Source organism: Vigna umbellata, chromosome 9 (genome assembly GCF_029865625.1).
Source record: "Vigna umbellata cultivar VRB3 chromosome 9, Vumbellata_1.0, whole genome shotgun sequence".
In the NCBI taxonomy this organism is placed as follows: Eukaryota; Viridiplantae; Streptophyta; class Magnoliopsida; order Fabales; family Fabaceae; genus Vigna; species Vigna umbellata.
In genome coordinates, this window is record NC_142173.1 from 30,197,013 (window position 1) to 30,213,226 (window position 16,214).

Below are 16,214 nucleotides of genomic sequence, written 5' to 3' on the forward strand. Positions count from 1 at the left end.
CTTGATCACATGATGCAAAACAAGCAATTGATTCAATCATAGAAAACCTGGGCAAAACCATTCATGCTTTCAAAGTAATAGCATTCAACAATAACAACTCTGGAGCTCAAAATCTCACACATAAGCTCATTCACATTTGACATACACATCCTGCTTAATTTCACAATCACACTCATGATATCATGCATTTGTTCACAAAGCTTGTGAATCACCTGTATAAGCATTTTAATGTGCACATCATCTCAACATCAGTTAATCATAAGCATCATTCAGTATTACTTATCACACAATCACAATTAATAGCAAACCATCACAAGAAACAAGGTTTCAAATGGAGTACATCAAACCCTAATCTAAAAACAGAAACAAATAAGTTCAGAAAACTTAAACCACAAAACATAAGCACATGATAGCATTCATCAGTAAATGCTATCTCAGCTCCTCATCAATCTGAGCTGTCCTCTGTATCTTTCTCTTCCTCCTCATCTTCATCATCTTCAAATGCATCATCCTCATCAGCTTCGTCTTCTTCCATATCTCTAGCTGAAGCTTCAGCTGCTCCAGCTCCTCCTCCATGCACTGGTTCCTCTGGCCAAGCTACCACATTATGGAATTCATTCATAGTCCACCTGTGGGCTGGAGGTGTATCATACATCCCCACAATCATCTCAGCAGTGGCCACCTGCCCTCTGTGAATGGACTGCAACTGAGCCCCTGTCCCTCATCTGGAATGGCTCTGCTTCATGTGTCTCAGCAGATGTCTGGCTCTGTGCTGGCCCTCTCTCTCTACGAGCACAGCGTGGTGGAACTGGCTGAGCTGCATCATCACCTCCACAGTACTGTCTATAGTAGGCCTCATCAATAGCTTTTCTTGGCCTCTCAAAAGGTGGAGCAGAAGTGTCCACCCCAGCTATCTTGCAAAGGTGCGTGATCAAAGAAGGATGTCCTAGTGGTGCTTTGTTGTTTGAAGTATTGGCGCACACACTAATCTCATCAGCTATCACCTGCCCAATATTAACATTCAAGTTTCTGATAGCACAATAGATGAAGAATGCCCTGCTGAGAGTAATATCTGACACATGTGAACATGGCTGAATGTTGGCATGTGAAAACGCCATCCAATACTTTGCAAGAGGAGTCAAATCCGTCCTCCTAATGTTAACCACTGAGCCAGATCGATTCCTTTGGAAGTGTCCTCCAGGTATACACAGTACTCTCTCCACATCCTCATAATCAGCACCTTCCTCCATGCAAAGAGCAAACTGGCACTGCTCACCACCCCATACAGTGTCCAGAAAGTTATTGATTGAATCAGGATCATACCTGATAGCATGGCCTCTGACATAGCCCAAATAATTCTCAGCTGGATAATCACCAATCTTCTTTGCATTGGTGTAAAATTCCTTAACCACAGCTATGTTGGCAGGTGCAGGATAAGTGGCTAGCTTTCCCCAATCATTCCCTAAAACTTGCTCTCCAAATTGAGGAGCAAGGTTAGGTATCATTCCAACCTTTCTCTCCATCAGAAGTCTCCTGTCCTGAACCACTTTAAAGTGCTTCTCATGTTTCCTAGAGAGGAACCTGCTAGAGTGGAGTTGTTCTGGTTCCTTTTCCTTTCTCTTGTTTGCCATGGTTTTCAATCTTTTTCCTGATGAGGATGTCATTCCTACATTCAAAACACAAAACCAAACCACAGAACATGATGTTAATCATTAGTACAACACAGAACACAACTCCTTTTGAAGCTAAACCACCGCTGAGGGCCAGAATTTCCCCTCAGCGCCACCAGTACCACATTCCAGATCACACAAAACCTGAAAAATCAAATCTGGCAGAGTGCCGCTCAACGGCAGTTTACCCCTCAGCGGTAACTCTGCAGATTTTTGAAAAACCTGTTTTAAAGCTTTCCTAACTCCACCCAAATGCAATTTTCAGTTTTCCAGTTCATAGTCATGCAGTTTAATCGGTTCAAACATCAAATATATCATCAAATCATGCCCAGAAATCAAAACCCCTAAATCTTCATGCTTTGACAATCATATTCAAAATCAAAAGCCCTAGAATGAACAAAATGCATTTTACTTACTTGGGTGGAGATACTAGATGCAATGAGAATGCTTCCAAGCTAGAATGCTCTCTTCCAACCCCAAACTTTGATGGCACACTAGTGAAAAAGTGAGTGGAAGAGAAATTTTCTTAAGAGGGAGCAGTGAAAAGATGTGGAAAACCTTGGAGAAGGTATGTGGGAGTGTTTGTGCAAAGAAAAGTCTGAAAGTGTGAAAGAATGCGCAGCTTAGGGTGTAAAAATACCCTAATGAGCTCGGGTCCCGCTAAGGGGAGCTAAAACCCTATTCTGCGAGAGTACCGCTCAGCGGTAAAGTACCGCTCAGCGGCACTTTCGTGAAGTGCTCTTTTCCTTCTTTTCTTAACCTACGTGCCTGATGGACAAATTTGTAAGCACCAAAATATGATGTCACAAACTTGTTTCACAATCGGCAAGTATGACCGAATCGTTTCAAGTAATAAACTTGGTAAGACCAAGTATCGTTCTCCCAAAGGACTCACGGCCTAGTTTAGTTATGTGATTTGTTGATTAGCTAAGACTTAAGAACACAATAATTGAAGTTTAATATGCAAAGACGAAAATTAAATATGTATGCATGAATTGATCAATGGCAAAGACAAAAGATAAACACTTTCAATGGAATATATGAATGAATATGTTGTTGGGGGTCAATTTCATCTCATCCACTCTCATATATTTTAGGAATTCAACATTCAAATCATCATTGTTAATGCCACTCTCTAATGTACCATTCTAGATGGCTTCTCCCTAATCAAATAGTTCATACAATTCCTAGCATTCCTAATGATTAGTTCATGAGTGCAGGAGCTTAAAGGCAACCAATAGAATATTGTCAGTATAATATTGGGAGAAATTCCCCGGATCTAGACTTCCCCGTACGTGTCCGTATCGACAAAACCAATAATCATGCATTAGAATGAGTTAAACAATGCAAGCATTGAGCAAAGAGGAAAAACCCTAACTAATGATGAAAGAAAGCATATGTCTCAATTCAAAGATGTACTCAACAAATCCATATATGAGAGCTTCAAGAGATTACATTGATTCCCCAACAAACATACAAGGTTTAGTTCACCATATTCATGGTGAACCTAGATGAATAACAATGAAAGTATGAAAGAATAAACCCAATAAAGTGGAAGAGGTAGCCTAAGCATCCAAGATCCTCCTTCAAAGGGGTGAAAGAGAGAGTGTTTGCCTCGTTTCTGCCAAAGATCCCTAACTAAAGGACGTGCAAGCCCTTATATACTAATCTAGAGTTACAAAAGATTACAAAAGCCCAAGCCCAAAAAGTGCCGCTCAGCGCCATTTACCGCTCAGCGGTGGTTACGCGTCTTCTTTCTTCCCCTCAGCGGCCATTTGCCCCTCAGCGGTTCCAACGCCACCTCTTGAGTGCCGCTCAGCGGTAGTTTGCCGCTGAGCGGTGCCTTCGACTTCTCCTTTTTGCACTCTTTCTTGTCTTTTCTAATGTCCTCTCTCTTATTCTTCACTTCTTTCACCAAATTCACCTCAAAACCTGCACAAAAACACTTAAATCAAGCATAAACCTGTCCAGCTCTCTTATTTCTGAAAATATAAACAAAATGCATGATTTCAAGCTAGTTTCTAAGTCTAAAGGTTGCTTTTAGTATCACTTTTAAGCATGAAAATAACAGTTTTTCAACTGTTATCACAACCCCAAACTTAGAACTTTGCTTGTCCTCAAGCAAACAAAATGTAACTCCATCTCCAACCAATTCATATGATGGTTCACTCATTCAAAATCCTCTTTTCAAGATAAGTAATAACTTCACTCAAACTTATGACCAAGAGTTAATTCAAGATGTGCACATGCTTTAGTGTTCACAAAGTCATTTAAGTTCCAACAAATGCTATTTTTCATGAATGATCAATCAATTAAGCATGGATGTTCATGTGCTTATGGAATCTTTCCTCACTAGGTAAAGTGTTTCACTCAACACACAAGTGTATAAGAGGTAAAGTGTTTCACTCATTCACTCCACTATCACAATGTCACCTGAATCAACTTTGCCTTTCATTTAACCACAATCAAATACATTCACAAGCATGCATCATCACAAGGACTTTTCAATGGCTTATAATGTGGCTGGGCTAACAAGAAAATTGGTTTTTCTGGATCACAAAATCCTTGAGTTAAGAGAATAACAACACAATCTTCTTATTCATTCCCAACTTTCTTTTGCCTTTGCTTTTGCATTTGCATTGAGCTTTGCTTCTTTTTCTTTTCTTTTCTTTGCATATTCTTACTTTTTAGCTCTTAGCTCAATGCTTTTTCCTTTTTCATGTTTCCCCAATAACCCCAAACTTGAACATTTAACAATACCACACAAGATCTTCTACTTAACTCAAGGTAAAGATTTTCAATCAAGGGTGTTCAGTGTATGTTTAAGGCTAAGGGTTCAAAGGATAGAACACAACGTGTTCTCTTTTAGTAGGCTAACTTTATGAATTTGGCCAATAAAATGGGTTTCAACAACACGGCCTTGATCATATGATGCAAAACAAGCAATTGATTCAATCATAGAAAACCTGGGGAAAATCATTCATGCTTTCAAAGTAATAGCATTCAACAATAATAACTCTGGAGCTCAAAACCTCACATATAAGCTCATTCACATTTAACATGCACATCCTGCTTAATTTCACAATCACAATCATGATATTATGCATTTGTTCACAAAGCTTGTGAATCACCTGTATAAGCATTTTAATGTGCACATCATCTCAACATCAATCAATCAATAAGCATCATCAAACATTACTTATCACACAATCACAGTTAATAGCAAACCATCATAACAAACCAGGTGTTCAATAGAGTACATCAAACCCTAATCTAAAAACAAAAACAAATAAGTTCAGAAAACTTAAACCATAAAAGCATAATCATATGATAGCATTCATCAGTAAATGCTATCTCAGCTCCTCATCAGTCCGAGCTCTCTGTATCTTCCTCTTCCTCTTCATCATCATCTTCATCAAATGCATCCTCCTCCTCTGCTTCATCTTCCTCCATATCTCTGGCTGAAGCTTCAGCTGCTCCAGCTCCTCCATATACTGGTTCTTCTGGCCAAGCTACCATATTATGGAATTCATCCATAGTCCACCTGTGTGCTGGAGGGGTATCATACATCCCCACTATCATCTCAGCCGTGGCCACCTGCCCTCTGTGGATGGACTGCAACTGAGCACCTATAAGAGACATATACATGTCCCTCATCTGGAATGGTTCTGCTTCATGAGTATCAGCAGAAGTCCTGCTCTGTGCTGGCCTTCTCTCTCTACGAGCCTGGCGTGGTGGCACTGGCTGGGCTGCCTCCTCACCTCCACAGTACTGTCTGTAATAGGCCTCATCTATAGCTTTTCTTGGCCTCTCAAATGGTGGAACAGAAGTGTCCACCCCAGCTAGCTTGCAAAGGTGAGTGATCAAAGAAGGATGTCCCAGTGGTGCTTTGTTGTTTGAGGTGTTAGCACACACACTAATCTCATCAGCTATCACCTGCCCAATATTAACATTCAAGTTTCTGATAGCACAGTAGATGAAGAGTGCCCTGCTAAGAGTAATATCTGACACATGTGAACATGGCTGAATGTTGGCATGAGAAAATGCCATCCAATACTTTGCAAGAGGAGTCAAATCTGTCCTCCTAATATTAACCACTGAGCCAGATCTATTCCTTTGGAAGTGTCCTCCAGGTATGCACAATACTCTCTCAACATCCTCAAAGTCAGCACCTTCCTCCATGCTAAGAGCAAACTGGCATTGCTCACCAGCCCACACAGTATCCAGAAAGTTATTGATGGAGTCAGGATCATACCTGATAGCATGGCCTCTAACATAGCCCAAATAATTCTCAGCTGGATAATCACCAATCTTCTTTGCATTGGTGTAAAATTCCTTCACCACAGCTATGTTGGCAGGTGCTGGATAAGTGGCTAGCTTTCCCCAATCATTCCCTAACACTTGCTCTCCAAATTGAGGAGCAAAGTTAGGTATCATTCCAACCTTTCTCTCCATTAGAAGTCTCCTGTCCTGAACCACCCTAAAGTGCTTCTCATGTTTCCTAGAGAGGAACCTGCCATTATGGGGCTGCTCTGGTTCCTTTTCCTTTCTCTTGGTTGCCATGGTTTTCAATCTCTTTCCTGAAGAGGATACCATTCCTGCATTCAAACATAAATCCAAAACCACAGAACATGATGTTAATCATTAGTAAACACAAAACAAAACTCCTTTTGAAGCTAAACCACCGCTGAGGGCCAGAATTTCCCCTCAGCGCCACCAGTGCCACATTCAAACACGCAACAAACCAGAAAAAAACAAATCTGGCAGAGTGCCGCTCAGCGGTAATTGCCGCTCAGCGGTGATCTGCAGATTTTTGCAAATCTCGTTTTTAAACTGTCCTAACTCCACCCAAATGCAATTTTCAGTTTTCCAGTTCATAATCAAGCAGTTTAATCGGTTCAAACATCAAATATATCATCAAATCATGCATAGAAATCAAAACCCCTAAATATTCATGCTTTGACAATCACAGTCAATTTCAAGAACCCTAGAATGAACAAAATGCATTTTACTTACTTGGGTGGAGATGCTAGATGATATGAGAATGCTTCCAAACTAGAATGCTCTCTTCCAACCCCAAACTTTGATAGCACACTAGTGTAAAAGTGAGTGGAAGAGAAATTTTCTAAAGAGGGAAGAGTAAAAAGATGTGGAAAACCTAGGAGAAGGTGTGTGGAAGTGTTTGTGCAGAGAGAAGTCTGGAAATAAACCCTAAAACGCAGCTTGGGGTATAAAAATACCCTAATGGGCTCGGGTCCCGCTAAGGGGAACTAAAGCCCAGTCTGCGAGAGTACCGCTCAGCGGTAAAATACCGCTCAGCGGCACTTTCGTGATGTGCTCCTCTCCTTCTTTTCTTGACCTACGTGCCTTCCTAGCATACCCCCCATAGGTTCCCTGCAATTCAATGTTAAAAATGCTTATGCAAATCCTAAAAATAAACAAACAGAAAACAATCAATCAACTGGGTTGCCTCCCAGGTAGCGCTTGTTTAACGTCACGAGCCTGACCCAAAATCCACCAACACCCATCAGTAGATGCAAAATTTTCTTACCAACACCCATCAGCAGGTGTTACAAACCTAGCATCCTTCAGTAGATGCTTAACCACCTAGCATCCTTCAGTAGATGCTGGATCCAACAAAAAATAATTACAGAATAATATCCACAATTTAAAAGTTACAAAACCAAATCAAAAGTTTTTAAATCCACTGGGTTGCCTCCCAGCAAGCGCTCTTTTAACGTCATTAGCTTGACCCAGTAAAGCTCATGTTCCTTCTTCTTTTTCTTCTTTCTACTGAACTTCTTCAGAAATTTGATCAAACCAGGAACCTGTTGCAATGTCTCAATCATAGGAACTTTAATCTCCAATTTCTTGAAGATTTCCATAAAGCACTTAAATTTCTTTTCCTTCCTATGATTCTTCTTTAGATGAGGATGTGATTTTTCATGTGATTTCTTCTTCTTTCCTCTCATCTTCTTTTTCTTCCTTTTTCTCTCCCTAAATTTTCTCTTTTTCTCTTCTTTTATTTTTTTCTTCCTTTCTCTTTTTCTCCTCAACTTCTTTATCTTCACACAAATTTTCTTTCTCTCTTTTCTCTCAACCAATTCTTTTTCTTTTTCTTCATCTTTATCTTTCTCACTCAACTCTTCTTTCTCTTTTCTCTCTACCCTTTCCTCATCTCCCTCTAATTTTTCCTCATCAAGAATCTTGTCACTTTCAGTGATAATGACTTGCCCTTCCTCCTTAAGGTTAACATCAGTATTAACATCATCATTTAATATCTGACTAATGTGACGAAGTTGCATCTCCATTCTTTTACATGATTCTTCAATGCTTTTCTGAGTAGAGTCGGAATTTTTCAAAAATCGTTGAAGGGTGTCCTCCAACCTATCCAAACTTCCTGATAGAAAGGGTTGTTGCTGCCATTGTTGTTGTGGTTGGTTCTCAAATTGTCCAGCAGCTTGCCAAAATTGGCTTTGATCCATGCTTGAGTGAGGTTCCCACCATTGGTTGAGATTACTTTGGTAGAATTGAGTGCCCCTATAGTGAAACTCTTGACCAAATTGCATTCTGCAGACGTTAGGCACAAAACCCTAAAAACAATTGTTAGCACAAAAAGATATAGAAGAAAATAAAGATTGAAAAGATATAAGAAGATAAAAGATTTAGAAGATAGAATCAAATAAAATAGAATAAAACCTAATCTAAAAAATAAAATCTAACCTAAAAAGATAAAAAGATAAAATCTAATAAAATAAAATAAAATCTAATCTAAAAAGATAAAATAAAATCAAATAAAAACCGAAAAATAAAAAACAGAAAATAAAAACAGAAAACAGAAAAACAGAAAACAAAAAAAATAAAAATAAAATCAAATAAAATACAAACTGAAAAATATAAACAGAAAAATAAAATAAGATAAAATAAAAATTCGAAATTTAAATTAAAAATAAAAAAAAAAAATAAGTCAAAGATAATCAATAATCACACAAATTAACCAGTTAAACCACGAGTCCCCGGCAACGGCGCCAAAAACTTGATGGACAAATTTGTAAGCACCAAAATATGATGTCACAAACTTGTTTCACAATCGGCAAGTATGACCGAATCGTTTCAAGTAATAAACTTGGTAAGACCAAGTATCGTTCTCCCAAAGGACTCACGGCCTAGTTTAGTTATGTGATTTGTTGATTAGCTAAGACTTAAGAACACAATAATTGAAGTTTAATATGCAAAGACGAAAATTAAATATGTATGCATGAATTGATCAATGGCAAAGACAAAAGATAAACACTTTCAATGGAATATATGAATGAATATGTTGTTGGGGGTCAATTTCATCTCATCCACTCTCATATATTTTAGGAATTCAACATTCAAATCATCATTGTTAATGCCACTCTCTAATGTACCATTCTAGATGGCTTCTCCCTAATCAAATAGTTCATACAATTCCTAGCATTCCTAATGATTAGTTCATGAGTGCAGGAGCTTAAAGGCAACCAATAGAATATTGTCAGTATAATATTGGGAGAAATTCCCCGGATCTAGACTTCCCCGTACGTGTCCGTATCGACAAAACCAATAATCATGCATTAGAATGAGTTAAACAATGCAAGCATTGAGCAAAGAGGAAAAACCCTAACTAATGATGAAAGAAAGCATATGTCTTAATTCAAAGATGTACTCAACAAATCCATATATGAGAGCTTCAAGAGATTACATTGATTCCCCAACAAACATACAAGGTTTAGTTCACCATATTCATGGTGAACCTAGATGAATTACAATGAAAGTATGAAAGAATAAACCCAATAAAGGTGAAGAGGTAGCCTGAGCATCCAAGATCCTCCTTCAAAGGGGTGAAAGAGAGAGTGTTTGCCTCGTTTCTGCCAAAGATCCCTAACTAAAGGACGTGCAAGCCCTTATATACTAATCTAGAGTTACAAAAGATTACAAAAGCCCAAGCCCAAAAAGTGCCGCTCAGCGCCATTTACCGCTCAGCGGTGGTTACGCGTCTTCTTTCTTCCCCTCAGCGGCCATTTGCCCCTCAGCGGTTCCAACGCCACCTCTTGAGTGCCGCTCAGCGGTAGTTTGCCGCTGAGCGGTGCCTTCGACTTCTCCTTTTTGCACTCTTTCTTGTCTTTTCTAATGTCCTCTCTCTTATTCTTCACTTCTTTCACCAAATTCACCTCAAAACCTGCACAAAAACACTTAAATCAAGCATAAACCTGTCCAGCTCTCTTATTTCTGAAAATATAAACAAAATGCATGATTTCAAGCTAGTTTCTAAGTCTAAAGGTTGCTTTTAGTATCACTTTTAAGCATGAAAATAACAGTTTTTCAACTGTTATCAGTGCCTCCTAGACATGCCCCTCACTGGCTCCCTGTAATTCAATGTTCAAAATGCTTATGCAAACCCTAACTAAAATAAACAAACAGAAATATTCAATCAACTGGGTTGCCTCCCAGGTAGCGCTTGTTTAACGTCACGAGCCTGACCCAAAATCCACCAACACCCATCAGTAGGTGTTACAGCCATTGTATCCTTCAGTAGATACTTAACCACCTAACATCCTTCAGTAGATGCTATATCCAACAAAATAATTACAAAAATAATGTTCACAAATTACAAATTACAAAACCAAATCAAAAGTTTTTAAATTCACTGGGTTGCCTCCCAGCAAGCGCTCTTTTAATGTCATTAGCTTGACCCAATAAAGTTCAAGTTCCATCTTCTTTGTAGTTGATGTTGTCTTTCCACCAACTCCTCAGCTGTTTCCTTTGAACTGTTTTGGTTCTTCTAGAATATGGAGACTCTATCTCTATCATCTCCTTCTCTTTAAAGCCCTTCACAACCCACAACTTGTTCTTGATTCTAACAGGTGTGCCAAGTTGGAGTCTTCTTTTCTTCCAGTCTCTAGGAATTTCTTCTCCTCTTCCAATCTCTTCTTCCTTGGGTACCTGAAACAACAAACAATGGTTACCTGAAACCTCAAGATTTTCATCTTTACGGCTAGTCATGGGTGCATCTCGAAATGCAGCTTTATAACTAGCTTCTTCCTCCTTTGCTTGCATCTCATCTTTGAAAACATATACCACCACTCTCTCCTCTCTATCCTGGAGCACCACTATACCTTCATTTACATCTATGATAGCCCTGGCCGTTTTCATAAACGGTCTTCCAAGTATGATAGGTATCTTCTCAGTCTCCATCTTCATCACCACAAAGTCTGCCAAGAACTGAAGTTTGCCAACACAAACTATAATGTCCTCTACAATCCCACATGGCTCCTTTGAAGATCCATCGGCCATTACTATTTTAATCTTTGCATGTTTCATTTTAACATTGCCGATTTGCTCCAGTAAAGAATAAGGTATCAAGTTAACACTTGAACCTAAATGAAGGAGAGCTTTCTTTACCTTTTTCTTCCCTATAGTACAAGGGATAGAAAAACTGCCTGGATCTGACGCTTTAGGAGGGAATGACTCTTTCTTAACAGTTATACACTTTTTTGCCTCATCATCTCTACGTCTCTTCTTTGTAGAAATTTCTTCATCAGATTTTGTGTAAACTGCAATTTTCTGTAAAATCTGTTCCCAAGGTGCTTTATTATCCACCATTCTGAATAATTCTGTGAAATCCATTTGTTTCTCTTGATTTATTGGAAATGGAAAATTGTTTTTGCTCTCTATTTCTCTTCTTTCTTCTGTTTCTTCTTCTTCTAACTCAATTATCTCTTCATTCACACTCTTTACCACTTTGCACTCTTCTCTAGGGTTAACCTCAGTATTAGCCCCAAAATTTCTATTTGGCCTTTCTTCCAATTGCTTGGTAATCTGACCCATTTGAATCTCCAAATTCTTTATAGCAGCTTCAGTGCTCTTTTGAGAAGATTCGGTTTTCTGTATGAATTGCTGAAGAGTTTCTTCCAACCTTGTTGATTTTTCATTAAGCATAGATAACTGTTGCCAAAAGGTTGGTTGCTGCTGCTGCTTATTATATTGATTTGCTTGCCCAGTTTGTCCTTGACCAATGCTTGGATGTGGTTTCCATCCTTGATTGTAATTCCCTTGACGGTATGGAAATTGATTAGCCATGAAATTAACATCCTCCAAGGCTTCCACTGGAAAAGCACATTGACCATTGATATGATCACCTCCACATAATTCGCACAACTGGGTTTGTACCTGTGCAGCAATTTTCAACTCTTTAGGTAATTGTGCAAGAGTTTTAGTCAGAGTCTCCAGCTGTTGAGTTAGAATTTTATTTTGAGCTAGCAAGGCATCATGGGTCTGTAATTGGAGAACCCCTTTTTGTTGCATAGGAACTCCTCTTTCACTGTTGAGCTCATTATCACTAGTAGCCATGTTGTCAATGATTTCTATAGCTTCCTCTGGAGTTTTCCATTTAATATTGCCTCCTGCTGAGGCATCAAGCATCATCTTGGTTTGTGAACCAAGCCCTCCAAGGAAAGTTAAGACTACTTCATGTTCTTCAAAGCCATGCGTGGGTGTTTTTCTTAGCAGACTTTTGTATCTATCCCATGCATGCCCTAGTGATTCTTCCATGCCCTGCTTAAAATGAAGATATCTCTTGCTTGCCTTTTGTCACCTTAGATTGTGGAAAGTATTTGTTCAAAAACTTTGTTACCACTGCTTCCCACTCTGTGAAACTTCCTTCTGGAAAAGAGTTCAACCAAAGCTTAGCATTGCCTCCCAATGAGAAAGGAACAAACTAAGTTTGATTGCTTCGTCTGGCACCCCATTGATTTTCACTGTGTTGCAAATTTCATTAAATGTAGTAAGGTGCTCATATGGGCTTTCATGAGATAACCCATTGAATTGATTACTCTTCACCAGTTGGATCAATGCTGGTTTGACCTCCATATTGGCTGCATTGACTCTAGGTCTAGCTATGCTGTTAAAATGTTGAGGTCCAGCTACATTGGTGTAATCAGCAAGAGTTCTTCTGATATTATTATTCTCCATATTTTCTGTGCTATTGTCAGAACCTTGTGGTGATGGTTGCAACAGAGTTTCCGGAGGAGGGAAAAGTTCTCTAGATGTTCTGATTCTTCTCCTCCGTCTACTGTCCTCTAATCCTTCAAGCAGAGGTTCTGTTGTTTTCTTGCTCCTAGTTCGAATTGCCTCCTGCATACACAAGAACACAAAACCCTAGAAAAAATTTGGTTAGCACAAAAAGATATAAGAGAAGATATAATATTCAGAAATAAAAAAATAGAAAAATAAAATAAAAATTCGAAATTTAAAAATAAAATAAAAAAATAAGTCAAAGATAATCAATAATCACACAAATTAACCAGTTAAACCACGAGTCCCCGGCAACGGCGCCAAAAACTTGATGGACAAATTTATGAACACCAAATTATGATGTCACAAACTTGTTTTCAATCGGCAAGTATGACCGAATCGTTCAAGTAATAAACTTGGTTAGACCAAGTATCGTTCTTCCCAAAGGACTCACGGCCTAGTTTAGTTATGTGGTTTCTTGATTAACTAAGACTTACAAACGAAATATTTGGAGTTTAATATGCAAGACAGAAAATAAACATGTATGCATGAATTTTGATCAATGGCAAAAAGCAAAAGATAAACACTTTCAATGAAATATAGATATGAATATGTTGTTGGGGGTCAATTTCATCTTATCCACTCTCATATATTTTAGGAATTCAACATTCAAATCATCATTGTTAATGCACTCTCTAAAGTACCTTTCTAGAAGGCTTCTCCCTAATCACGAGTTCATACAATTCCTAGCATTCCTAATGATCAGTTCATAAGTGCAGGAGCTTAACGACAACCAATATCATATTGGGAGAAATTCCCCGGATCTAGACTTCCCCGTACGTGCCCGTATCGACAAAACCAATAATCATGCATCGAATGAGTTAAACAATGCAAGCATTAAGCAAAGAGGAAAAACCCTAACTAATGATGAAAAGAAAGCATAAGTCTTAATTAAAAGATGTAAAAACAGATTCCATATATGAGAGTTTCACAAGATTACATTGATTCCCCAAAAAACATACAGAGTTTAGTTCACCATATTCATGGTGAACCTAGATGAATTACAATGAAAGAATGAAAGAATAAACCCTAAAAAGGTGAAGAGGAAGCCTCAGCATCCAAGATCCTCCTTCAAAGGGGTGGAAGAGAGAGTGTTTGCTTCGTTCCAGCCAAAGATACCTAACCCTAGGAAACCCTAAAGCTTATGTATCATTCGTAAATTACAAAAAGTCAAGTCCAAGCCCATTAAAGTGCCGCTCAGCGGTAAAATACCGCTTAGCGGTGAGTGCGTGACTTGTTTTCTCCCCTCAGCGGCCATTTTGCCCCTCAGCGGACCTTACGTGACTTCCAGAGCGTGACTTACCAAAAAATATACAATGTCCATTACCTCTAATTTTTTTCCCTCACTTCTAGCTTGAACGATCTTCTTCATAATCACTATACCTTTCTTCCCTTTAGTGATAGAGCCAAATTCCAGAGGAAACCAGTGGCCTGAAGCTCCCAAATCAGAGGTGTGGTAGATGTGTTGGTGTGCAGCGGAATTGATGGAGTAAATGGTGATGGAGATGTTTGAATGAAGCAAGGTAAAATGAGTGAAACCTCTCAGCTCAGAAAGCCTTCATATAATGGAAGGAAGCTTGAGAGAAAATGAAGAATTATCAAGCAATTTTGACTCAAGAGCAGAATGCAAGACTGAAATATTTCTCAGCATTTGGGCATAGCTCTAAAGTACCATACAAGGAAGAAACCATCCTATTTATAAGTGAAGATGGGTCTCTTTTCTGAATTTAACTCCCGCCTAATTTCAAATGGGAAGCCTAACAGCAACACCAAATCCTTCCAGCAAATCCCATGCCTTGCTCCAGGTCAGCTCCTCACGTGTTTGAAGCATCTTCTCATCCAACATTGGGCTATTTTGGGGTTTTGGCTGGGTGCATATGACTTTGGCAGCAAGCTTCTCCAACCAGGCCTTCCTTTCACGTGCCAAATGCCATGTTGGCAGCTGCTCCCTCCAATTTATTTAATCCTACAAAACAAAGTAAACATGCTTAATTAAGAGAAGAAGGTTTAAGATAATTCACCTTCCATAGAAGCAAAATATTAAGTGATCCTTCTTCCTCTTGAACTCTCTTAGCCATGGCTCTAGTAAGAGGTCCAATGTATGTCTTAGATGGTCTTCCATCAGACCCTCCCTCTTGAGAAGGATCTGTCCTCATATCTGTTGCATCCTGTTGATCATCTCCTGTGAAAGGAATTAAGTCACAGATGTTAAAAGTATGACTGACACCATAACTTTCAGGAAGATCTAAGATGTATGCATTATCATTTATCCTTTTGACCACCTGAATGGACCATCTCCTCTTGGACTAAGTTTGGACTTCCTTTGAGAGGGAAATCTTTCCTTTCTCAAATGAAGCCAAACTAGGTCTCCTTTTTCAAAAACTATTTTCTTTCTCCCTTTGTTGTTGTATTCTGTATATTTTTGAGTTTGTTTTTCAATTTGGTTTTTGACCTTCTCATGTAACTTCTTGATGAACTCTGCTTTAGAAACACCTTCTTTATGAAGAAAAAGAGATGGTTCTGGAAGAGGTAGTAAATCAAGAGGTGTGATAGGATTAAAACCATAAACAACCTCAAAAGGAGAAAGATTAGTAGTCTTGTGGACTACCCTGTTATAAGCAAATTCAATATGAGGTAGATGTTCATCCCAAGATTTATTGTTACCTCTTAATATTACCCTTAATAATGTAGATAAAGATCTATTAACTACTTCAGTTTGCCCATCAGTTTGTGGGTGACATGTAGTAGAAAATAGAAGTTTAGTCCCAAGCTTTTCCCATAAAGTTTTCCAAAAGTGGCTTAGGAACTTCACATCTCTATCAGACACTATAGATTTGGGTAAACCATGCAATCTCACTATTTCCTTAAAGAAGAGTCGAGATATATAGCTAGCATCATCTACTTTGTGGCAGGGTATAAAATGAGCCATTTTACTAAAACGATCTACTACCACAAAGATAGAATCATAACCCCTTTGAGTTCTTGGTAATCCTAGGACAAAGTCCATGCTTATGTCCTCCCAAGGGGTATTAGCTATGGGAAGAGGTGTATAGAGTCCATGAGGCATAATCTTTGATTAGCTTGTAAACAAGCTATGCATTTAGAACAATGCCTTTGAACATCTATTCTCATGTGTGGCCAATAAAATTTACTTTTCAAAATGTTTAGAGTTTTATCAACTCCATGATGGCCCATAAGTCCTCCTCCATGACTCTCTTTGATAAGAAGTTTTCTAATGGATCCTTGGGGTATACAAAGTTTTCCTTTATTAAAAAGATACCCCTTAGAAAGATAGAATCCATCAAAAGGCTTCTTAACACATGATGAATAAGTGGATGCAAATGTTTCATCATTTTCATACAACTCTTTTATGTCATCAAATCCTAATATTTGGGATCCTAGGGTTACTAATAATGCATGTCTTCTAGATAAAGCATCCGCAACAACATT